Raw genomic sequence first — 25,250 nt, forward strand, 5'->3', positions numbered from 1 at the left:
CTTAAAGCTCCATGCAAGTCTATGGTCCTAACCTATTCATGTGGTTCCCCATCCCATAATGCTACAAAAAGACTCCAGGACCTTAACGCATGCCCCAATAAACCCCTATATCAACTTAGTACATGCCTTCACCCTTTGTGCTTTCCAAGTTCATCTAGAATGCCATCTCACCGCGGAGCTACACATATCCACACAAGAGAGAGAATACATTACCATCACTTAAAGTTCTATAGAGTACATTTTATTGAGAAGAGCACTTTCATTCATTAAAACATATTTTGACGGGTCTTGATGACTTTGACACCTCTTGAAAAGCTTTGACACTTCTTGAGATTTCTTCACCCCTGTTGACCATAAGATGTAGAAATAGAAGTCGGCCATTCAGCCCATTGAGTCTACTCCTCCATTCAATTAGGTCATCACTGATCTGATAATTTTCAACTCCACTTCCCTACCTTCACGCCACAATCTTGATTCCCTTATTGATTAAAAATCAACTTAACTGCAGCTTCAGTTATCAATAATAAGAATCCGATAGTCTGTTTGTTGATTTGTCACATAACTGAGTTTAGACATTCTCAATTCTGCATAATCCTTCAGGCTTTTAACCAAAGACAACTAGTTTTGAAAGTTAAATTTAATTCTTTACTCTGTGGTAACCTCTTTCTTAACAGTTCCAAACAACATCCCTTTCTCAGGAGCAACTGTTTTACACATCCAGCTTCAGCCAAGACTCCTGCAAAACTGACCAAACTGAAACTAAAAAGCTTTCTTCCAAACTATGGGAATTTCCCTTAAGTCCAAAAACAATTTCTGATGAAGGGTCTAGGCCCGAAACGTCAACCTCTCTGCTCCTACGATGCTGCTTGGCCTGCTGTGTTCATCCAGCCCTGCACCTTGTTGTCCAGAATCTTCTACTTGAAAGCCCAATGCAACACATTGTTCCCCCAACATAGACAAAATCCCATTACTCTCCAGGAAGTCTTTAATCACACTGTGTTTTAAACAAAAGAAGTATGGTTACGGAGGCACAAATAAATTAATCATTAAACCCTTTTCGACACATAGAAAACCCATATGCCATTAGTGTAAAGTTCAAAGATTCAAAATAAACGATATTAAAATATATATAAATCGCACATTTTACATCACATACTTTAATGCTCCAATTCACAGAATATTGACAGCTTCTGAGAGATAATTGCTAATGTCTGTTACTTTCTTATGTGAAAATGTCAATTATAAATTTCCTTCCTATGTGAGTTAGCTCCAATTTTAAGATTAAGTTTCATTGTTTACCATTCCTCCTCAGAGTTTCTCCGAACATATCCTATCCAATCTATTGACTGTCAATTCTTTATCTTGCATGCTCAAGGGAATTGATGTCAAGTTTACACAACCTGTTCTAGTAATTTAACCTTCCAAGTTCTGCTTTTATTCTGGTAAGTCTGTTCTTCACCATTGCTCAGTATAATTAGCAGGATGTTATGTATGATGTAAATAGTGATTAAATTAATTAAAATTATATTTTTAACATTACATAATTATAGTCTGCAAATTTATTATCAAGGATTTTAAATGTGTGGTTGTGTTGGTTGATTTATCTTCCGAAGACAGATTTACCAAATACTTCTCAGATGGTAGAACTGGTCCAAAAGAAGCTCGTTAACAGTAAAAGTATATGAATAGTTTGAAAGAGTTTACAGATTGGCTCATCTCAATGCTCAGAATCACAATTTCCACGCTAAGTGCGATCAGCAAGAGGTATTTAGTTTCTTACAACTAAAGCTTCATGTTGGGGTATCTTGCAAAAACGGGAAGGGCTAACAGTTTGGTTCAAGTAATGTTCGTGTTTTGTAAACAGACTTTATTGATGGTTTTATAAATAAGGCAGTTACAATAATTCAGCACCCTCACATTAATTCATCAAGTTTTTATTGAGACTGTATCCCTATAACTTCATTGGCAAAATAACATCAAAAAATGATTCATGCATCAGCACCTGCGTCTGGATCCAATTGTGAAGGGCACAGCATACCAAAATGAAACAGGACACCCTTTCTAGGTTGTACCGCAAGGCCTTACCAGAGTGGTCCAGGCATCAAAGTCTCATTTTAATCTGTTCCATTAGCGGACTGGTGAAAACATGCTCATTGTTGTTTCTCCCTTCTACTACAGTCTGAGGGTTTTGTAAGGGAGTCATTGACCAGGTTTGGAGGGTGTAACCCTGATCTCCCAGAAGCCATCTCTGTATGGTCCGATGATTTTGGAAGGAGACAGGAGCTTGAGTCCTCCTGTGTATGAACATCACGGCAGCTCCAAAGCTATCCACTGTATTCCTCCAGAATCCGACATCAATGGTCACAGATAAGCTGCACATTGACCAAGTGGGAGACTTTTCTATCGATAAAAACTTTGCAGTTTGCTGATCAGGTGCTCTCAAAGCAAAATGGATGTAAGTCTATAAAACCTTGCCCCTAGGAGAAGCTAGTAATGTCGGAGAATGCCACATCCTGGATAGCTTGACTCTCATCGGCATGATTGGAGTATATAAACTGGTGTAATTAGGAGGAAATGGGACAAGATTTCCAGATGTGTTTTTGGGTTGAGGACTGGGAAATACCATACCAGTTCCTGGCTGCCCCTTGAAACAAGCTGGACCTTTGATAGCCACTGGTATAAAAAGGTCACCCATTCCTTTTGAGTGTGAGTCCAGCTTCACAAGTGATATAGTTTGAGTGACGGTGGCCCAGGACACCCTTAGCCTGCACCTGCAGAGTATTTCTGAAAGCTGTGGAAAATGACAGTGAGCTTGGTGTATGTAGGGTCTGTTCTCTTTCATCTCCTTGAGAGTTCTTCACTGGCTGCATATCCATTTAGAAACAGGGCAGCAGTTGCTGGATATTACTCTTCTTGCTGGGTTTGCTGATGCCATTGTAATTGCTTTCTCCTTCATTATTACTTTTGTCTATGTAGCAAGGCCATAAGGAATGCACCAATCATGAGTTTGGCTCAGTTGTATGGGCCTAAAATCTGTGGGGAGTATCAGAATAGAGCAGCAGATCAGTAACACTCCTCCTGAGACCTGCCATCATTCTCAATAAATCTCACTCAAACTCATGTTATGCTGTGTCACTGTGTGCTATGTAGACATTGCAAAGAAATCAATATCATGTTTCACGAAAGAACTCTGAGATGTGACTTTATCCAGATGCATATTGCAGAACAAAAGTAATAATGGAACATTGAGGGAGTGCAATTCTGACATTAATCCACTTTGATGGTACCCACTTTGGAAAAAAGCCACCCTTGAACATCATATACCATCTCCCGACATACTTAAAGTTCTGCTTTGACAGCTCTAAAGCGTTGCCTTTCAATTTCAGGTATGAAACATGCAGTTCATGGTTAAAACCATCTTCATTCCTTTCAGACCTGCAACTGGCATTGCCTTCAGGTATGACCAATTAAATGAGAGTGAGTACTGTCTCCATTAAGATGAAAACATGCTGTAGTAGCAGTAATATCAGTTAGTTGTTACTATTTTTGTTCCACAACTCATGGCCTTGCATGATAGAGGGAAGTGTATCAGTAAGTCCAATCCAATGTAGTTGTTATGGTTAAAAGAGTGCGCAACAGCTGTGAGCTGTGCATGTTAGATTAGCAGCAGTGCAATGTGTGTGGGAGAAGTGAAGCACTGAATGTTAGGTATAGGTCCTGACTGATAGAAGTTTTAGTAAGTGAGAAATGGAAGTGTGGTGCATGAGGCTAGTGGTGCAGTTGGTGGGATGTGACATTTGAAGATGAATTCACTGACATTACTCACTGATGTGAGGTGATTGAACTTTTATCGCACCACATCCTGATCTTGGAGGCTAAACTCCTAGTATCGTCCACGATGGCCATCTGTTCCAGTTACCTTCCGGGAGCCTGTCTAAGGACCTTGTGAGGACCTCTCTCCTGTCCTACCTTACACAATATGTCCACCAGTGATCATCAGGCAACCTTGAAGTCCTCTGTCTGCCATGATTTGTAGGGGAGGCAGTGACCTAGTGGTATTATCGCTGGACTGTTAATCCAGAGACCCAGATAATGTTCTGGGGACCTGGGTTTGAATCCCGCCATGGCAGATGGTGGAATTTGAATTCGATAAATATCTGGAATTAAGTGTCTAATGATGACCATGAATCCATTGCCAATTATCAGGAAAAACCCACTTGGTTCATTAATGTCCTTTAGGGAAGGAAACTGCCATCCTTACCTGGTCTGGCCTACATGTGACTCCAGACCCACAGCAAAGTGGTTTACTCATAACTACTCTCTGGGCAATAAATGTTAGACTAGTCAGTGGCACCCTCATCCTGTGAATGAAGAAAGGATGATGTGCTACTTCTGCCTCTTTTCTGAGTCAAACTCACTTATGCAAGCACTTCCAATTTTTTAATCCCTCTGGCCACAGGGGAGGTGCCAGAGGATGGAAGGACAGCTCAGATGGGTTTCAAGAAGGTGGTAGATATAAACCAGGGAATTACAGACCAATGAATCTCACATCAGTGGTAGGGACACTACTGCAGAACATTTTCAAAAGAAAGAATTAACTTCCACTTGAAGAGGCACAAGTTTGGTCAGGGATAGTCAGCATAGCTTTATTAGATGGAGGTCATGCCTAGGAAATTTGATTGTTTTCAAGAAGGTGACCAGGTGTGTAGATGAGGGTGGTGCAGTTGAGGTAGTTTATATGGATTTCAGCAAAGCCTTTGACAAGGTCCCACATGGGAGATTGATACGAAGGTAAAACCTTATATGATCCAAGGTAACTTGGCAAGTTGGATGCAAAAACTGTCATAGTAGTAGGAGACCGAGAGTAGTGGTAGAAGGCTGTGTGACTGGAGGTGGTGTCTGGTGGCATACTGCAGGGCTCAGTGCTGGGTCTCTCTTATTGCTCATGATGAATATAAATGAAATAGAAGAAAATGTGGGGGCTGAAATAAGTTTGCAAATGACACAAAGATTTGATGGGTGGTTGGCAGTGAGGAAGATGGTCTAAGGTTATAGGAAGACATTGATGATTGGTCATTGAGCAGATCAGTGGTGTACGGAATTTAACCCTGATAAGTATGAAGTGATGCACTTTGGAAGAAGCAATAAGACAAGGTGTAATAATTCCAGAGGCTGGTATCTCATCACCAAGTGATCCTTTATTTACACATGACTAATCCTGGACTATGGTACCTGACTCTGTATGAGGCAGTACCAAAGTGTCAGTATCTTTGACACATCCTTTTTATATATCAGCCAGGGCTCCCATATTAGAATGAACAGCCCTAATTAGAGAACTTATATTCTATGACCCTTCTGAGGAAGCATCATTGGACCCGAAACGTTAACTCTGTTTTTTCCTTCATAGATGCTGCCAGACCTGCTGAGCTTTTCCAGCAACTTTGTTTTTGTTCCTGATTTACAGCATCAGCAGTTATTTTGTTTTTTTAATTTTCTATGACATCCAGCTGGCTGACCTCGTTACAATCACTACATAAGGGAGTACTCAATGAATGTAGAACATTAGGAAGCTTGGAGGAAAGAGGTATCTTGGGGTGTTGTCCTCTGATCCCTAAATTTAATTTTGAGAGCAGCAAATAGTTGCATCTGAGATTTTACCATATAGTTATTTGAAACTCATTTCTGAAAACAAATGATTCTAATTAAGTCAATGTTGATCATTCCTTCTTTGAGTTCAAAAAAAAAAGTTTCATGAATTTTATCAAATAAGTCTGACGTCTTTAGTGCTTTTATCTGGATAATAGCCTGACAATTTATAATGTCTTGATGTACCTGTGCCAATTACTGTCTTTGCTGTAAATGTTTCATTCTTAAATTGCAACTCCAGTATCAGTCAAAATATTAATAATAAGGTTCATGTGGAGCTGCACATTTCCTGTGGTGACATTCTTTAATAGCTTCTTTTAGTCTGGCAAGTTGTAGAGTCAGCAATTATGCAGCATATTCTCATTATGAGGACATATTAATGCCAGAACAGCTGTACTTAATGAAGTAGTGTACCTGGTAATTACCATTCTGCTTACGCTTAATATTAATTGTGATTGCTCGTCTCAGCTCGTTTGGTAGTGAGGAGATGGAATTCTGTCAGCAAAGGTGGTTTAGTGGCTGAGAATCTCAGAAGGGACTTGACTTTCAGCATGTTACAAAGCCCTGAGCAAAGTGCAGTTGGAAAAAGACAAACATTATGAGCAGTGGTGTGGTCACGGTGGTACGGCCCTGCCATCTGTGCTCACTTTGTAGCTCTGTTCTCTTCACATGTGCATATTCTACTAACGTGGTCGATCTCAGCTCTAAAGTTGTGCATGTACCCTCAGGAGCCTGCATTTAATTTTTCTCAAAAGTATCCCATGCCTATTTTAAAATTTTACGATCTCCAGACACAATTAACAAAGAGCAAAATGTAAAGGCAAGAAGTATAAAGAATGTTGTGCTAAAGCCAGCTAAAACTAAAGGTGGGAAACATAAATGGGATGACTCATTTATTGAAATAAGCTGTTTCAGTACAGCTACAAGAGCAGCATCCATGTGGTAATGTGGAATATTGTCCAGGTATCTCCTGTCCACAAAATACAGGACAAACCCAACAGAAAAAAACCCAACCCCACAAAATACGGGACAAACCCAACACAGCCAATTACTGTCCTATCAGACTACCTCAATCAAAATGATGGATGTTGTAGTTGACAGTGCTACAAAGGAGAACTTACTCAACAATAACCTGTTCACTGCAGTCAGTAATTCAGCAAAGGACTCAAAGTCGTAAAGTATCACAGCGTAGCAAAAGTCCCTTCAGCCCATATGGTCCACGCCAGTCATCAAATAGCCTATCTACTCTAATTCCATTTTCCAGCCCTTGGCCAATAGCCCCTTATGCTGCGGCCTTTCAAATATTCATCTAAATACTTAAATTTTGTGATTGTTCACCCTTACAGCACCTTTCCAGGTAACAAGTTTCAGATACTCGCCAGCCTCTGAGTGGAATCCATGCCCTCCTCACCCCCGATACTGGTACCTCAACTAAAAGGAAAGCTTCCTTCCTGTCTACCCTATCCATATCAATCATAGAATCCCTACAGTGTGGAAGCAGGCCAGTCGGCCCATCAAGTCCACATGAACTCTTTAAAGAGCATCCCACCTAGACTTGCCTCCCTACCCTAACCCCATAACACATTTCCCATGGCCAATCCACATAGCCTGCACATCCCTGAACACAATGGGCAATTTAGCATGACCAGTCCAACTAACCTGCACATCTTTGAACTGTGGGAAGAAACCGGGCACGTGGAGGAAGCCCATGCAGACGCAGGGAGAATGTGCAAACTCCACACAGATTATTGCCTGAGGGTGGAATCAAACCCAAGTTCCTGCCACTGAGCGGCAGCAGTGCTAACTACTGAGTCACTGTGCCGCCAATAATGCCTTCATAATTCTGTTGACATCCATCAGGACTCCAAGGAAAATATCTCCAGCTTATGTTGTCTGTCTTCATAGCTGAACTGGTCCAGCCTGGGCAACATCCTGGTGAATCTCCTCTGCACCCTCTCCAATGCAATCACAACTTTCCTATCATGTAGCAACTAAAACTGCGCACACTGCTCTAACTTTGGTCTAACCAACTTTTAGACCTAAAAATTGGAGCTTTACATTAGCTACACAGGAAAAGTTAAAGATATTAAGACCTGCTCTAACCCTTGTGTAACTATACACCTGACAAATACTATCACTATGCTCCCCCATCACTAAAATTGACCTCACCCACACCCTACTAGACATCTGACCTGAACATACACCCAAACCTGACCAGACTTGATCTGACCTGACTTGACTTGGCACCCTCTCTGATCCACATTGCCTCCTCATAGACACTACCTCCTTCACCAGAAGTGACTAGCATCAGAGATTTGGACTGAAAAAGTGCCGACTGGCAAATGGGTAAATATTCCTGAGATTGCTGTGGGTCACAATAGTCCCAATCTACCCATGCCAACTGGACAATTTGAGTTTTAAGAGTCTGAGGGGTCTTGACAGCAGACACGCCAAACATATGTTCCCCCTCATGGAGAACCCTAATGCAAACAGGGCATAGTTTCAAAATAAGGGACCACCCATTTAATATGGAGAATAATTTATTTGACAGGGCGTCATTTTCTTTGAAGGAGAGTCAGTGGAAGCTGGCTCAGTAAATATATTCAAGTCTAAGGCACAGTTTTGATGTACAAATCACAGGTTATGATGAACAGGCAGAAAAGTGGAATTAAGACCACAATCAGATCAGCCATGATCTTACTGAACGTGTGAAATGGACAAATGGCCGACTCCAGCTCTTATTTTTTATTTTAAAACTGAGGCCCTGTCTACCCTCTCACATGGGTAAAAATATTCTATGGGAAGATTTCGAAGAGGAGCAGATGACTCATGCTCAAGACTGACTGCTCCTGGATTGTGGTAACAAAGATGTAAGTTTCTGCCAATTATTCATGCAAGAGGTGAAGACAAAATAATCTTCCTGCATAGGCCCATGGGCTCCAGTGAGCATTACTTAACAGTTTTTACATCTGAAAAAAATACTTGTCACTGCAAAACTGTTAAGTGCACATCAATAATACTAGAACATGTTAAGCATTTTTATTCAAAAGAAACATTTCTTTTTATTTAAAATCAGATTAGTCAGGTGGAAGACTGGACAACCTTATTAAAAGTGTTTACTATTTGTGATAAACCTATTTTCAGTTGTTTAATAAAAATATACCAATTTAGCACTCCTACATGCATCAAGGAATAGTTTAAATTGCAAAAAAAGAAAAATGAACAGTTACATTCTATTACCCTGCCCAATTGGGCAGGTAAATGAAAGATTTTATGCTTGTGATTATCAAATACATTTTAGCGTAAAGTTGAACTGTAATCTAACCAGTGCAATTTCAAGCACAATTTGCACTCACTTCCCAATTGCACCCAATGTGGAAACTTTATCCCACATGACTCCTTTAATATGTATCACAATTTACTTTCGTTGGAAGTCACCACAAATCTTCAAGGATGCAGAAGTAATGACTGAGATGCTGTGAAATTGTTCGTTTTCTGACAGATGTGTAAGCTTGTTAATCGAGCAGAAGCCAAAAGATAGACAAAAACTTGTTCCAATGTAATGAGAAAAAAGATGAGACGAGTGAATAGAGTTCTTGGAAAATGAATATTACCTCCCAGATCAAATACACCAGGGAGGATTTTTGAAGGCATCTTAATGTGAGCCACAGATACTCTATGGAGAAACTGAATGCCTAAATCACACTTGAGAGATCTTATTGAGAGCACAAAAATAAAAACACTCTTACTACAGCTCAGTACAGAACTGTTCAACTGAGAGGTAAACAAATGGATCAAAGTTACAAAGACAGAACCAAGGAAAAATTAATAGAACAATATTAGGCATATTCAAGTGATTTGTACCTTAAAAATTTTGATGCAGCACTAGATTAATCAGGACCACAGAGTTCTGCTGAATTAATCTTGATTGACCAAAGTGATTGTTGAGGAATTATTTAGAGACTTTCCTACCTCAAATTGCCTCGACTTTTTAAACTGATTTTTTTTAACATCTATCAGGGAATCAGGTTATCAGACATTTTTATTCACTTGTGGGACACGGGTGTAGCTGGCTGGCAAAAGGTGGGGCAAAACTCCCCATCAGTTTATGGACATACCCTGGACTTCAAACCCTCTGAAGGCAGAAGTTGTGGAAATTACATTGGATTCAATTTACTGAACTTTTGGGACTCCAGAAACCATGGTCTGCAACTGAACCAGGAAAAGGCTGATTGGGACAGGCTGGGATATATACAAGCCCCGGGGCAGATGTCTGGAACAGGGGTTAGTTTACAGAAACTAAAAGAAGATCCCCATTCATGCGATAACAAGGTGTACAGCTGGATGAACACAGCAGGCCAAGCAGCATCAGAGGAGCAGGAAAGCTGACGTTTCGGGCCTAGACCCTTCTTCAGAAAATTCCCAGTTTAAACAATGGAAGCCAGATTGCAGGAAAGAAACAACTTCAACCCCTCTGGAGCCTACAGAGGTACAAAGCCATTCAATTTTCCAGCCAGTGCTCAGGCACAGAAATACTGAACATTCCACACCATTGTGCTACATGCAAACCTGTTCCACCTTTGGATGTAAAGACATTCACAACATTATTCAAACGTGAACGAATACCCATCCAAGGGAAATACTGGACATTCCAAACCATTCACCTTAATCGTAAAACCATTCCCATCTTCTCCAGTGATCAGGAAGCTCAGTCAGCCCCGAGAGCAGGAACAACAGTTGAACAGATTTGGCGGGAGATAATGGGGCCTGCAGCTGGGTATAACTGGAGACCCCAAGCCCAGCACGGCAGTGAGTGAAGGAAGAGGAGAAAGAGAAGGAGAAAGAGAGTGATACCAGCAACGCGCCCCAATTCCGACCCGGTGTGTGCTCGGAGGTGGGCTCTGCGAGGAGAGTTTGAGAGTCTCAGTGAGAAGCAGGACCCGCTCGCGAAGGAAAGCAGCCCTCACAACCACTGAACACCGGCAGCTAACCACGAGCCTCCACTCGACGTCCAGAGGCAGTCAAAGGCATCCAGAGACACAAGACACTGACCGGGACAACACCAGCAACATCCTCCACCATCCAACACAACACGTGCTCGCAAGGACCACCAGAAAAGAAAAGAAAACCGAAGGTACTCACCGGTCTGGTCCCACGCAGCTAACTGCATCTGTGCACACCACCAGACCGACTGTTACCGGCACTCATGGCCCTTCACGGAGTCCCAGCTACGGCAAGAGACTATGGACAAGAACCTGTCAAAACCGCGTTTTCATACCAGGGTACCTGTCCGGAAGGGAAGTGGAATAGGAGTCTAGGTCAGCAGGTACTCTCTTTATCTCTATCTCCCTCTCTTCCCCCCTGCTAGCATAGGTAACAGTCACCCACTGTATCAAGTCTTGGCCGCAAGGCTCAACTGGGGGTCAAGTTAACAGAGAGACAGGTCTCAGTCAGAGAAAGGTGGGTTTTTGACATTCACTTTCTTGTTTTCTGTAAATATATTACATTTTGCTTGTTTGTTCAATAAAATCAGTGTTTTCTTTGCCTCTGAAGCACCTGCCTCTTGTGTTTGCCATTCCACTACATAAGCCCAGTGTAGGGAGATGGTGAACAATAAACCAGGCAGCACTCCCTCCACCAGCATTTATTGCCCATCCTTAGTTACTATTGGTGGCGAGCTGCCCTAGTGACTTGTTAGGCCATTTCCGAGGGCAGTTAAGAGTCAACTGCATTGCTGTGGTTCTGGAGTCACATATAGGCCAGACATTATCTCACCCCACCTAATTTTTGTAATTTCCTTCAGCTCTGTAAATTCCTCTAATTCTGGCCTTTTGAGTATCCCAAATTTAATCAATTGGATGGCAGCTCCTGCAGCTGCCTTGGTCCTAGCTCAGAATTGCCTCCCTGAGCCTCCACTTCTTTCTTCCTGCTTTGAAATAAAGGGGAACCTGCCTCAGTGACTGTACAGCCAAACTCTCAATGTCAACTTGTATAACCAAATCTTATATTCGACCTCGTAAAAATCTTGTTAACCATCTTGGGACATTTCATTATGTTGAAGGTGGTGGTTAAATACAAGATGCTGGTTACAAGGATGTTTTCTTACCTTTCATCACTGAAAACGTCAAGCACTTTCCTCTGTATAAATTTTATGGTAAGTTCTTTTTTTCTGGCTGCAGCACTTATAAACCACCAGCTGAAATCAGAATTTAATTACCGAGTCTCAGTCCTTTTAAATTTTTAATGTGTCCTGAGTTTTCTTCTGCTGGACACTTCCAATTTTTTTTTAATTTGCTGTTTTCCAGCTTAATACTTTCTGAAGCCTTCTTGATTCTACATATTTTTTCTGGCCCTTGCACTATCTCCTGCAATTGTGCCTCATGCAGTCTAATACTGATGTTGTTGATTTTATGAGAGAAATGGGAGCTTTGTATGTCACTCCCTTGCCCTCCCTTTCTTACATTGATTGCATGAAGTTTAACCCCTTTTGTCCTAGGAATATTTCACTTCACTCGCAAGCCTTCTCTTGCTCCCAACAGAGTCTCCTTTGCTAATGTTACAACTAGTCACTGACTCAGGTTCCCCTTTTTTATGTTCTCAGATTGGATACCCTGAAGTTATTTTGCCCCAAATGAGAAGGAATGAACAGGTTCCCCTCTTGTAATCACCCACACCTCAGTTGGTATCAGTTTAAAAAGTATCCTCTCCCTGATAGACACCTTTCTCCCAGGCCAAAGGGGTCAATCTAACCAAATTTTCTTGAATTAACAAACAGAGTCAGTGCAATAATTACAAAACATGAAAAGAAACGTTAGAACAGCATGCATACACAGTGACTAGGAATGAGAAGGGGATCCAAACAAAAAGTGTCAGTCTCTGTGTTATTTGTGAAGAGTAGATACTGAATGTTGATAGTTGAGCAGATGATTTTTGAGATTTTTGGCTTTGCAAATTAGCTGAAATGATGTTGTCTTGTTTACTTTTGAACTGGCTTGTTGATAGGCTTCCGGGAATAAACCAGGGTGTCCTTCTTTCATCCTGATTCCTTTTTAAATGACTTGCTGGCTGATTTCGAGTACTCAAAGCAAGAAATTAATTTACCTGCAACGCAGGGGTGACTAGTGAATAGTTCTTCAATTTTGCAGCCTTCAAACCCAGGCGCGTACACATGACTACCCCAGCCCATAAACATATGTAAGCTTTGAAGTACATTAGCACCAAGAGATCAGAAGTTATAGTTTTTGTTTTAAATTCTGCTTTGTGTTTTCTTAAAAGGGGAGAAACAGAAAAGCAGTCTCTTGTCCAGACTGCTGTCTTCTCTCCAATAATTTTCACTGTCTGAGATACACACAGATTACCTTTCAGTTTATGGTGCATTTTTCTCTTTGAAGTTGCCTTGACATTTTCAGGTGTGACACCCCAGGTTCCTTTCCAGACAGCCACTGAAATTACATCCACAGTCATCTTTTCGATGTATCTCCTTTGTAAAAAACAATCCACATGTTGCAATTACTCCGTGGTCCCTGCGCCACTCACTAGCTTTGTGATGAATGTTTAGCTTTGGAGTGCAGAGTTTTTCTCGTTGCACTTCCATGACTGATGTAGTCTCTCTTTCTTGATAATTGGGTTCCATCTGCTGAATCAATGTATATTCTTAAAGCAATGATGCTCTTAAAGTGGTGAACTCATTTGTTTTTAAAATCTACTTTTATTCTGGATCGTCTTCACCTTGTGATGTGTGTCTCTGTACAGAATGCAGATCTGCACCATTAAATACGATGTGATATCATTGTCACTACTGGCACCTCACGGTGTCTGCCTCTTCTGCCAGCCTATGGTTCAGAGAATCGGGGTTATTTGAGGAAGCTTTCTATTGCCATCCCTCCTTTGTCTGGTGCCTATCTATTTATCAGCAGTACAGATATACCACCATATTGAGGTTGTTGACTTGCTCGCCAAGCTGGCTTGTTCTTGTTCAGACGTTTCGTCACCGTGCGAGGTGACATCATCAGTGGATCCTCCGATGAAGTGATGTTATTCTACTCCGCTTGGAATTTAGACTGCCTGTTCCGTTATGGTGAGTGGTGTCATTTCCTGTTTTGATCTGAATGGATCTGTAACGGACCAATGTTGTGGTTTATTACATGGTAACAATTGCTGTTGTTTATGTACCGTAAGCGACTTGGATATCAATGTAGAAGGTTTAATAAGTAGGTTTGCAGATGACACAAAAATTGGTGGTGTAGTTGATAATGATGACAATCTCAGGCTACAGTCTGATATTGATCAGCTGATAAATTGGACAGAGCAATGGCAGATGGAATTTAATCCTGATAAGTATGAGGTGATGCATTTTGGGAGGTCTAATAAGGGAGGGATACACACAATGAATGGTATGCCTCTATGTAGTACTGAGTTAAAAAGGGAACCCAGTCCATCGATCCCTGAAGGTGTCAGCACAGGTAGACATTTCGGTGAAGAAGGCTGACAGGATGCTTGCTTTCATTAGCCAGGGCATAGAATATTTGAGTAAGGAAATCTCATTATAACTTTATAATTCATTGGTTAGGCCACAGATAGAATACTGTGTACAGTTCTGGTTGCCACGCTATCAGAAGGATGTGATTGTATGGGAGATGGTGCAGAGGAGATTCACCAGAATGTTGCTTGGGATAAAAGGTCTCAGTTATGGGGAGAAACTGAATAGGCTGGGTTTGTTTTCCTTGGAGCAGTGGAGGCTGGGGCTGGGATCTGACTGAGGTATACAAAATTATGAGAGGCATGGACAGAGTAGATTGTGATAACCTCTTCCCCATGGCAGACGTGTCTAAGATCAGAGGACATAAGTTGAAGGTGAGGAGCAAGTGGTTTAGAGGAGTTCAGAGAGAGAAAAAAAATCGCCCAGAAAGTGGCCACTCAGAACGTGCTGCCTGAAAGGATGGTGGAGGCAGGTACTCTCACAATACTTAAGATACATCTGGATGAGCACTTAAATGCTGGGGCTGTGGATCAAGTGCAGGTAAATGGGATTAGTGTAGTTTTGTGTTTGTTGGTCAGCATAGACATGGTGGGCTGATTTTGATTTTGATTTTGTCACATACTCAAGTACAAAAGTACAGGAGTATAGTGAAAGGCGTATAATGTCACCACACAAGGCACCACTACAGAAACTTAAGAACAGGGTAGAAAGAAAGAACAAAGTTTAAAGTTAAACATTGCAGTGATAAAAGTATAGTGACACCTTTTTAGTTTTAAATAGGAATAAAGCTGAAAGTTCAAACATGAAAGGCCGGTTTCTATGTTGTATGACTATTTCTCTATAATAATTACGCGACTAGTCAGGCATAATTGATAAAACGCTCTGAAGTTGTAAAGAAAGCATCTAGCCCTATGAAGGCTTATATCGAACTGACTGACTCTATCCACAGTAGCATGGACAGAATGGGTGGAGCTCGATGTAGCATGAACATCAACTCCTTCAGAACTATTATCTCATTCAACAAAATGTTTTACATGGAGAGAGGAATTTGGAGAGAGCAGGATCACAAGTTAACTCTGATTTCTCTTCATAGATGCTGCCAGACTTGCTGAGCTTTTCCACACAGCCACATCACAGTTCACAGTGACTACCTCCAGCTCAGGCTCGCCCCCACGTGGATTCCAATTGAAGGTTTGTGCTTTGAATCCATCCAGGATCACAGATATCTCCGTGATGTTCAACGTTCCACTAATAGCTGCTCTCGCCGCATCCTGAGATCCACATTCAGTGCCATGCAGCACCACATGCACACTCTCGACCTCTCTCTCCAACGGCATCGCGTCACGCTGGCTCAGGGCTGCGCCACTCCACAGTTCCACTTTCATCCTTTGGCTCATTCACCGTGCTAACAAGAAAGTTTTTCTTTTCCTTTCAGGCTTCAAGGCCCATAAAATGCAACAACTCAAAGATACTCATGGCCCTCTGGAACCTTCCTCCCCTGCCCTTCCCTCTGACTCCATCCCCTCCACCAAGCCCACCTCCTGTCAAGTATTCTCCATCTCTCCTAACCTTCCACTCTCCAAGGTTGAATGTTCTGTGCTCAGCAAAGCTTTATCCCTCTGCATCCCCACCTTAATGAATTTTGGGCACGACATGACGGCAAACTCTTCTTCCTCCGTCTTCACCTCCGTGCCCATTTCCTTGGACAGGGGTCCTCTCCCCGTCCCACAGAACACTTTGCCCAGCTCCAACACTCTCCCTCCACCTGGACACCTCCCTCTAGTCTTTTACCTGCACTCAACCTGTTCATTGAGAACAGTCGACATGATATTTATCGCCTCAATTTCTCTGCCCCCCTCACCCAATCTAAACTGTCATCTTCTGAACTGACTGCACTATGTGCACTCAGATCTAACCCTGACGTTGTTATTAAGCCTGCTGAGAAGGGTGGTGCTGTTGTAGTCTGGCATACTGACCTCTACATTGCAGAGGCTGAGTGCCAGCTCTCAGATACCTCCTCCTGTCTTCCCCTGGACCATGACCCCACCATGCCACATCAGGCCATTGTATCAGCTATGGTCACTGACCTCATTTCATCTGGTGATGTGCCCCCACTGCCTCCAAGCTGATAGTCCACCAGCCCTGTACGGCTTGCTTCTATCTCCTTCCAAAAGTCCACAAACAGGTCTACCTGGGTAGACCCATTCTTTCAGCCTGCTCCTGCCCTACTTTCTTCCTAACGACTCAGTCTTCTCTCCCTTGGTCCAGTCCCTGCCCACATACGTCCGCAATTTCTGTGATGCTTTATGCCATTTCCAGAATTTCCAGTTTGCAGGCTCCAGCCACCACCTCTTTACCATGGACGTGCAATCCATTTACACTTCCACCACCACCACACCACCCCCCCTCCCCCCGCCCCCCGCCCCCCACCCAGGATAATCTCAAGGCTGTCCGTTTCTTCCTGGAGGGAAGGCCTGAACCGTCCCCACCCACCACCACACTTCTCCGCTTGGCCAAGCTCGTCCTCACCCTCAACAACTTCTCTTTTAACTCGTCTCATTTTCTTCAGGTCAGGGGAGTGGCCATGGGTACCTGCATGGGCCCTTTTTATACCTGTCTCTTCGTGGGGTACATGGAACATTCCTCATTCCAGTCATTTTCCTGATGCCTCCCACAACTCTTTCTCCGATATATCAATGGTATCATCAATACTGCTTCCCTCTTTTGTCCGGAATTGGAAAAGTTAATTGATTTCACTTCCAATTTCCACCCTGCCCTCACTTTCACCTGATCTATCTCTGACTCCTCCATTCCCTTCTTCAACATCTCTGTTTCCATTTCTGGGGATAGACTGGCCACTAATATCCACATTATCCCACCGACACCCACGGCCAGCTGGACTATACATCCTCACACCCTGCTTCCTGTAAAGACTCCACCCCATTCTCTTACTTCCTCCGTCTCTGTCGCATATGTTCTGATGAGGCCAACTTCGAAAAGGGAACCTCTGATATTTCCACCTTCTTCCTCAACCGAGGATTCCCCAGCACCGTTGTCGACAGGGCCTTCAACCAGATCTGACCCATCTCCCGCACTTCTACTCTCACCCCCTCTCTTCCCTCCCGCAACAGCGATAGGGTTCCCCTTGTCCTTACCTGCCATCCCGCCAGCATCCACATCCAGAAGATCATCAGCCACCATTTCCACCACCTCTAGCGAGATACTACCACCCACAAGATATTCCCCTCCACTCCCTTGTCTGCCTTCCACAGGGACCGTTCCCTCCGGGACACCCTGGTCCACTCTTGCTTCACTCCCAGCACCTCCCCACAACCCCACGGCACCTTCCCCTGCAACCGCTGTAGGTGTAACACCTGCCCATCTACCTCCTCCCTCCACAGTATCCAAAGACCCAAACACACCTTCCAGGTGAAGCAGCAATTCACCTGCACTTCCCATAATCTAGTTTACTGCATTCACTGCTCCCCTCTGCAGTGGGGAAACGAAGCGCAGATTGGGTGACCACTTCGCAGAACATCTACATTCTGCTCGCAAGAATGCCAATGAGGTTCCAGTTGCCTGCCACTTTAACACACCACCCTGTTCCCTGGCCAACATCTCTGTCTCTGGCTTACTGCACTGTTCCAGCAAAGCTCAACACAATACCTCACTTTCCGCCTGGGGACCCTGCAGTCATCCAGACTCAATATCGGGTTCAAATATGTTAGGACCTAAACTCTCCTGCCCCAGCTCCCAACCCCACACACCAGGCCTTGTTACCACATAGTCTGCCATTATACATTACCTATTGGAAGGCATTAACTGTCTCCATTAACAGCTATTTGCCCTCCTACCCAGATTGTTATATAATCAGAGACAACAAGGTGTAGAGCTGGATGAATACAGCAGGTCCAGCAGCATCAAAGGAACAGGAAAGCTGATGTTTCGGGCCTAGACCCTTCTCCATTTCTGAAGAAGGGTCTAGGCCCGAAACGTCAACTTTCCTGCTCCTCTGATGCTGCTTGGCCTGCTGTGTTCATCCAGCTCTACACCTTGTTATCTCAGATTCTCCAGCATCTGCAGTTCCTACTATCTCGTTATATAATCATTTTTGTCTGTATAATTGCTCTTCTCTCTCTTTGTGCTCTATCCCCACCTATTGTTTACTCCTTACTCCCTCCCCCACCCTATCGTCTGCATATAAACCGACATTTCCTTAGCTACCATCAGATTGGAGGAAGGGTTACCGGACATGAAACGTTAACTCTGATTTCTCTTCACAGATGCTGCCAGACCTGCTGAGCTTTTCCAGCAACTTCTGTTTTTGTTTCAAATCATGGAGGTTAGGAATTGTTCAGTTCAGAGTCTGTGAGGGAAACGAAGGCAGGATGGATCACTATAGATTCGGTGGTAGGCAACAAAAAATTTAAAGGATCTGTGAGAGGAATGGAACAAGATGATGTGCGTAAAGGGCTAGAGGAGGAGAGAGGAAGCACTTAAGAGATTTACTTATAAGTGATGACGTCCACACTGCCACTATGGAGGCTTGGGTGGTGAAATGCATTGCTAGTTTCTACCAGCAACATAAATTTTTAAAAATTAGAACTTTAACAGAAATGGATTACAATAAAGAAAAAGAATGTGAATTCTGTACTGATGGCTAAAAGTACAAAATGACTTTGTTTTGCCTTTAAAGAGGCAGTGCTGTTTAACGATCCACTGGACCTTGACACAAAACTTTTTAGTTCCACTTAGTGTGTAATAGATAATCTGGCTAATACAACTACAAAAATCCCACAGAACACAGAGTGCTTTCACTGATCCCACAAGCCCAGTAGGTACCATTAACGAAAGGGAATATCAATCAGACTAAAAGACCAAAACACTGTTCGACTAATCCTCTGTTTCATGCCTCCTTTGAATAAAATAAATTTCAAGCATATAATTAAGTATACAAAATTTACATTCGGGTTGCTGTAACATCTTGATGTAGTGAGCAACATTTTGAACAAAACGCATCGTTGCTGGGAATTACTTTTGAACTTTCATTCTCTCCAAGTAAATTAAGGGCATTTTTCCTGGATTTTTAAATTAATTCATGGGATGTGAGTGTCACTGGCAAGGTCAGCACTTGTTGTTTATGCTGATATGCCCTTGAGTTAAATGCTTTACTAGGTTATTTCAGATGGCAATTAAGAAAATGAGTCACAGAGCTGTAGGTCTGGAATCACCTGTAGGTCAGGCTGGGTGATGACAACACATTTCATTCCCCAAAGGGTGTTAGTGAATCACATGTGTTTTTATGACCATTGATGATAGCTTTGATAACCATCATTACTGAGACAATGTTTAAATTCCAGACTTGATTAAACAGCTTTAAATTTCACTTGCTGCTATGGCAGGATTTGAACCTATGTTTCCAAGGCTCTAGCCTGGAACTACAAAGATGATTAGTCTCGTGACATAACCATTATGCCACTGTCTCCCCCAATGGATAACTGTGACAGATGTACAGACAGAGTAGTGATGAGTCGGCAACCATCTATTTGTGCTATATCCTTTTTGATGGCCCCAATTAGCTTTGTGACACAGATTTTTGCATATGCAAGACACTTAGTCTGAGTGGCACAGCTAAGAAGACTATCCTTTCACTTTAGGGATCTAGGTTCAAATCTAACTAATATGCCTTTCATGGCTGTTAAACATGCTAAGTGAAATGAGTTCAGTCAGCCCCCAGCAGACAACTCTGCCACACAAATCCTGCCTTAAATGTCAACACAAACATATTAATTCGGCATTTTTTGTTCCATAAAGGGGCATAAAGGATAAACACTCAGTATTTGAATGTAAGAAGCACCAGCAGGGCAGCTGTCAGAGGTCAACTGAAGGGAATAAGGTTTTATTCAAACTCCTGATAACTAACCAGATAAAACTGTGATGTGATAATATTATGTTTATCTGGTGTTCAGATCAGTTCAGAAAAGAACTCAATGACATTACAGCCTTGAAATCACTCCAGGATGTCAATCATTTTTATAATATGCCTTACATACCCCAAGGGATGGATTCAATCCATTTAGGCTCTGTTTCTTCACCCACTACAAACCTGTACCCATTTAAAATTGTTGCCCTAGTAGATGCCAATAGCTGAAAACACCTTACATCATAGTACTGAACAATTCCTGTTGACACTCTAATTTTTTTTATTCATTGATGGGATTAGGACGTCACTGGCTAGGCCAGCGTTTATTGTCCATCCTTAATTGCCCAGAGGGCAGTTAAAGAATAAACTACATTACTGTGGGGTCTGGAATCACACACAGGCCAGTTCATGTAAGGATGGCAGTTTCCTTCCCTAAAGGACAATAGTGAGCCAGATGGGTTTTTCCTGACAATCAGCAACATATTCATGGTCATATTGATTCCAGATTTTTAAAAATTATATATCAAATTCAAATTCCACCGTCTGCCATGGTAGGATGTGAACTCAGGATCCCAGAATGTTACCTGGATCTCTGGATTAACAGACTGCCAATAATATTACTATGTCATCACCTCCCCTGTGACTGCTCAGTGATAACTACCGGTGGTTAATAGAAAACAATAGAAAGGGTGGACAAAGGACAGGTTTTATTTTTAATTCCACTGAACAGTAAACCTTTAACTTCACCTACTCCCTCTAACCAGGACAGAGAACCTGTTCAGATCGATCCCTTGATTTTCAATCCACTTCAAAGTTGTATTAATCATTTGCTTCTATTTGTCATTGTGAGCCGAAGGAGGATTTAAAACTATCCCAATCAGCAAGGTGAGTATGAATTTATGCTGCAACATTGTTTAGATATTTAGATTTTATTGGGTATGAATCAGTGAAAAGGATGAATACAGCCTAGTGCACAGAGAGGCAATTAGAATAGGTTATTTTCCTCTGTTTTGTATTTCGTACCTCAGGGATATGCAGAGATGATACACATCAGATTCTGTGTCTGAACAGGAACATTGTTACGCTGCTTTTAAAATGCCTGCTGCCTCAAACTGAGTGTATTGTTTCATTTTCTCTATAACCCACAGCTACAGGCTTGACACAGAACATTTGGCACAGTGAGCAGTCAACAGAAAACAACAGTCAAACACTGATGTAAAGATTGCATCTTTTTCTTTTTTTTTTAAATTATAGCCCGAAATGAGAAAGGACTGCTTTAAAACCAGTGTTTTACAAGGATTACTGCATATTTGGATAATGAGTAAACTGACATTTATGGTAAGCATCATTTAAACAATTGATTGAACAATAGTCATTGAAACACAGACATTTCTGGAAAAAATCAGCAGGTCCGGCAGCATCTGTGGAGAGAAAGCAGGATTAATGTTTTGAGGCCAGTGACCCTTCTTTAGAACAGTTTATTTTTGTTTCAGATTTCCATCATCCATAGTTCTTTGTTTTATGTAAGCAGTAATTGAAGTCAGGTTGCACACAAACTAGCTGAGCTGTTACACTCAGAAGGAGCTTTGATTGGCAACACAAAGTTGATTAGTCTATAGACTAGTGACAAGTTATCATGGCTCTTAGGTAACTGACTTCAACTTGGGGCTGAAGGCAAGTTTCAGAGAAGTGAACGGCTCAAGTGCTGTTCTGGTTCTGTGCAGTAAGCCACTTCAAACATGAAAAAAATCGGTTTATCTTTCCTTCAGCAGCTGTTGTCAGCTGTGACGTCTAATTGATAAGCCAGAAACCTTCCGTAAGTGATCAAGCCACTGGAAAATAGTGGAAGCATTTGGAAAAAGAAAACCAAAACGAAACCTGCTGAACAGCAAGAACCAGTTCAACAGATCTTGTGAATAAGATCCTTGCTATTTGTGTATAAGTATTTGTTAGGGGGATTTTATAAGGAAATTAGAGTTTTAATTAATAATGATATAGGCTGACAGTTTATAACTGTTTACTGGTAGCTACAGTCCAATCAGTTGTAATAAATAGTATTTCTTTTTAGATACAGAACGCATTAAGGAAAATTATTTCATGGAATCTTTATAAATATTTCTGTCTTAAACGCTTGTACTCATTGGTCAAAAGCAAACTACTTAAGCCATTCAAATTCCAGATGTATCTGTTCAGGCCATTTCCTGAGGGGAAAAAATTTTGAACTGTATGCCTCTGGCACAAACTACGATGTACTTAAGATGGTCTCTTTTATTGCCTTGTAGACTGTAATACTTTGTGGCGCACACAAGGGAGAGTTAGCATTGAATGTTTTCACCAAAAGCTTGCTCTGCAGTGACAAGAACCAGTGCTGGATGCATCACTTTATCAGCTGTGCTGCCTGCTCAAAAAAGGTAAAGAAAGCTTCCACCTCTGTCTCTTCAAATGTAAGAATCTAAAAATGAGTTGCCTCCAACCTGGAGTCTGACCGTGAAGTGTCTTCAAGGAACACTGAAGGGTTGCTGCATTTAGTTCAAGCTGTCTTATTTCAAACTCTTTTTTTCCTGCTTTGTTTCCTGAAATTCTCTTATTGCTCCTTGCTATTTCCTCTGTTTCCCATTTCTCTCCTCTTTCTCATAATTTTTTAGTATTTTAAATTGTGAATTGAAATAGGAAAAGAACTGCGTTTGGGAAAAAAGATTGCAGGAGGGTTGAAGCATGTTTTGATACTTTCATTTTAAATGCAGTTTACACAGCTGCTGGTTCCATTAATAGTGGAAGTGTAGTTTGCAGGTAAACTGGAGCTGCAGGTTTATGTACAAATGGAGTTTTGATTGGCAACAAGCAGATGATTGATCTGTGGACAGGCAGTGTTGATTTTGAGTGGGTGCTGATCACATTTACTTAATATAGGCACTCAACCATTTGTAAGCAATATTCTGATGGTTTAGTCAGTTTAAGAAACAATAGTTTAGAATATGATACATTAGTTAATTTGGCAAAGAAAGTATACAACTGCGACAATTGGGGATAGTTCCCTGATACCAAAGGACAAACAGGCTATTGGTGCAGACTGTGTCAGTCTTGTTAAATTTGTGGGGGCAGCACCCTCTCTCTAGCGGAAATGTTAGGGAACTCTACCATAGGGGAAGTACGCATGACATCAGAATATCCATTGTCCCCCTGACCACTTCCATTGTAAAGTTGTTTTACTTTCCTTCTACTTTCCTTCTTATTTTACAAAACAATATCTTCATATTGGGGTAGATTTTTTTTTCTGATGAAGGGTCTAGGCCCGAAACATCAGCCTTCCTGCTCCTATGATGCTACTTGGCCTGCTGTGTTCATCCAGCTCTACACCTTGTTATCTTCATATTGGGGTAATATGTTTCATGAACATTTTTTTTTTGTTTATGATTGTAGAAGGCTAGTTAATACTGTAACAGTTAAGAGGTCTCATGAGGTCTCATACACAGAATATACTAAAAATGGAATACTAATTGAATGCAGTTTTAAATGGGACCTCAATTTCCACTATAACCAGTTAGTGATAATAAAGGCCTTATGTCTGCCAACAACTGTGTGGTTCTTGGGGAGCTGAACATCCTGGGGCTTTAAATAAGGTGGAGGGAAGTCATCAGGTTTCAGGAGCTATCTGTTCTCTGTGGCAAAGCTTACTTTAGGCCTGAAGACAACCAATTCAGTTTTTCTTTAGTTGCTGTAAGCTGTGACTTTTAATTGATAAGTCAGAGATCAGCACCAGAGTCATCTCAACAACCCCATGTACAGAAACCACTGAACTACCTTCCCAGGCCTTCTCTCCACCCATAACATCCATGTCCTTCCCAGTCTGTGTTTGTCTGTCCGTATGTAGTGTGTAAGGGTGAGTTTATAAAGGGGTTAGAGTTTTAATTGGCAGAGTTATATGCTGATGGTCCATAGTTGTTGCAGCTAAAGTCCATTTACTTGTAAGAAATAATAATTCTTGTTAAATTCAGAAACATGGTTCCTGCTTTCTGTCTGCCTGAAACAGTGGTAAATTGGGGAATTTTGCATACTTTTTAAAACCTTTTAATTTTTGCCATGACTCCAGGAATAGCAGACCTTGATTTCCAGTATGCTGCCCCAGTGAAACACAACAAATGTTTGTGACAGTACATTTAAATATTCAAAGTAACTTCCTCTAATTTTGTTAGCTAGGCATTTACTGGTGTCAAATACAAATATTTTTATACTCTAACAACACAATGTCAACAAAGTCTTTTGCAGTATTTCTTTGAAAAAATATAGAGTTCAAAGTGACAATTTACCCACCATAATTTGTTCTTTTTGTCTCTGGGTTCAAATCACAGTATGTTTGTTACGCTTAGATAATGGATGAGCCAACAATTTGATATAAAAACCAAAAGAACTGCAGATGCTATAAATCAGGAACAAAAACAAAGTTGCTGGAAAAGCTCAGCAGGTCTGGCAGCATCCGTGAAGGAAAAAACAGAGTTAACGTTTCGGGTCTGGTGACTCTTCCTCAGAACTCTCTGAGGAAGAGTCACCAGACCCGAAACTTTAACAACAAGTTGATATGCCTGGCAAGGTTCCCCAAATCATGATGGTTCCTAATGGGATGCTCCAATCAATTAATCACCTGGGTGAGCAGGAGTGAGTGAACTAACTCCTCTTCTTTATTTATCTACACCTTTGGTCAGACGTAACAAGGTCAATTTAAAAGTTATTTAAAAAGTAGATACATTTCTCCTTGACCCAAGTGAACTTCTGTTTTAAAAGGAGCCAACTTAGCAAGGATATCTTGAATTAGCAAAGAAGTGAGTTTATTAATCACTAAACACAAGAGAAAATATTACACACATATACCCAGATTACCTGTAAGAGGTGTCCATACTGATAACAGTTTAAAAGAAAACACCTGGAACAGTCTGAATTATTCATGAAAAGCAGACAGTTAAACATTACAGCCATTACAACGGAGGTTACAAGTAGTTTGAGATTGGCAGTTGAGCACTTGGTTTTGTAATCCTTAGTTTTGATTGAGTTTTTGATTGAGATTTTGCAATTCTGATTCCTTTCAACCCTGATTTAATTTGAGCTTCAGGGTGCAAGAGAGTTGTTTTGTTCTGTTATAACAAGGTGTACAGCTGGATGATCACAGCAGGCCAAGCAGCATCAGAGGAGCAGGAAAGCTGATGTTTC

The 25,250-nt window shown here is 41.7% G+C and overlaps 1 long non-coding RNA gene across 1 annotated transcript; it reads right to left on the reverse strand.

Moving 5' to 3' along the window:
* Positions 1-1,918: 1,918 nt before the first annotated feature.
* On the reverse strand, positions 1,919-11,236 carry LOC125483347. Its single transcript, XR_007262310.1, has 3 exons — positions 11,035-11,236; positions 10,789-10,932; positions 1,919-3,033 (listed from the first exon to the last, which is right to left on the reverse strand). It is a non-coding gene; the product is annotated as an uncharacterized LOC125483347 (long non-coding RNA).
* Positions 11,237-25,250: the final 14,014 nt, after the last annotated feature.

Source organism: Rhincodon typus, chromosome 6, assembly GCF_021869965.1.
Source record: "Rhincodon typus isolate 14 chromosome 6, sRhiTyp1.1, whole genome shotgun sequence".
NCBI lineage: Eukaryota > Metazoa > Chordata > Chondrichthyes > Orectolobiformes > Rhincodontidae > Rhincodon > Rhincodon typus.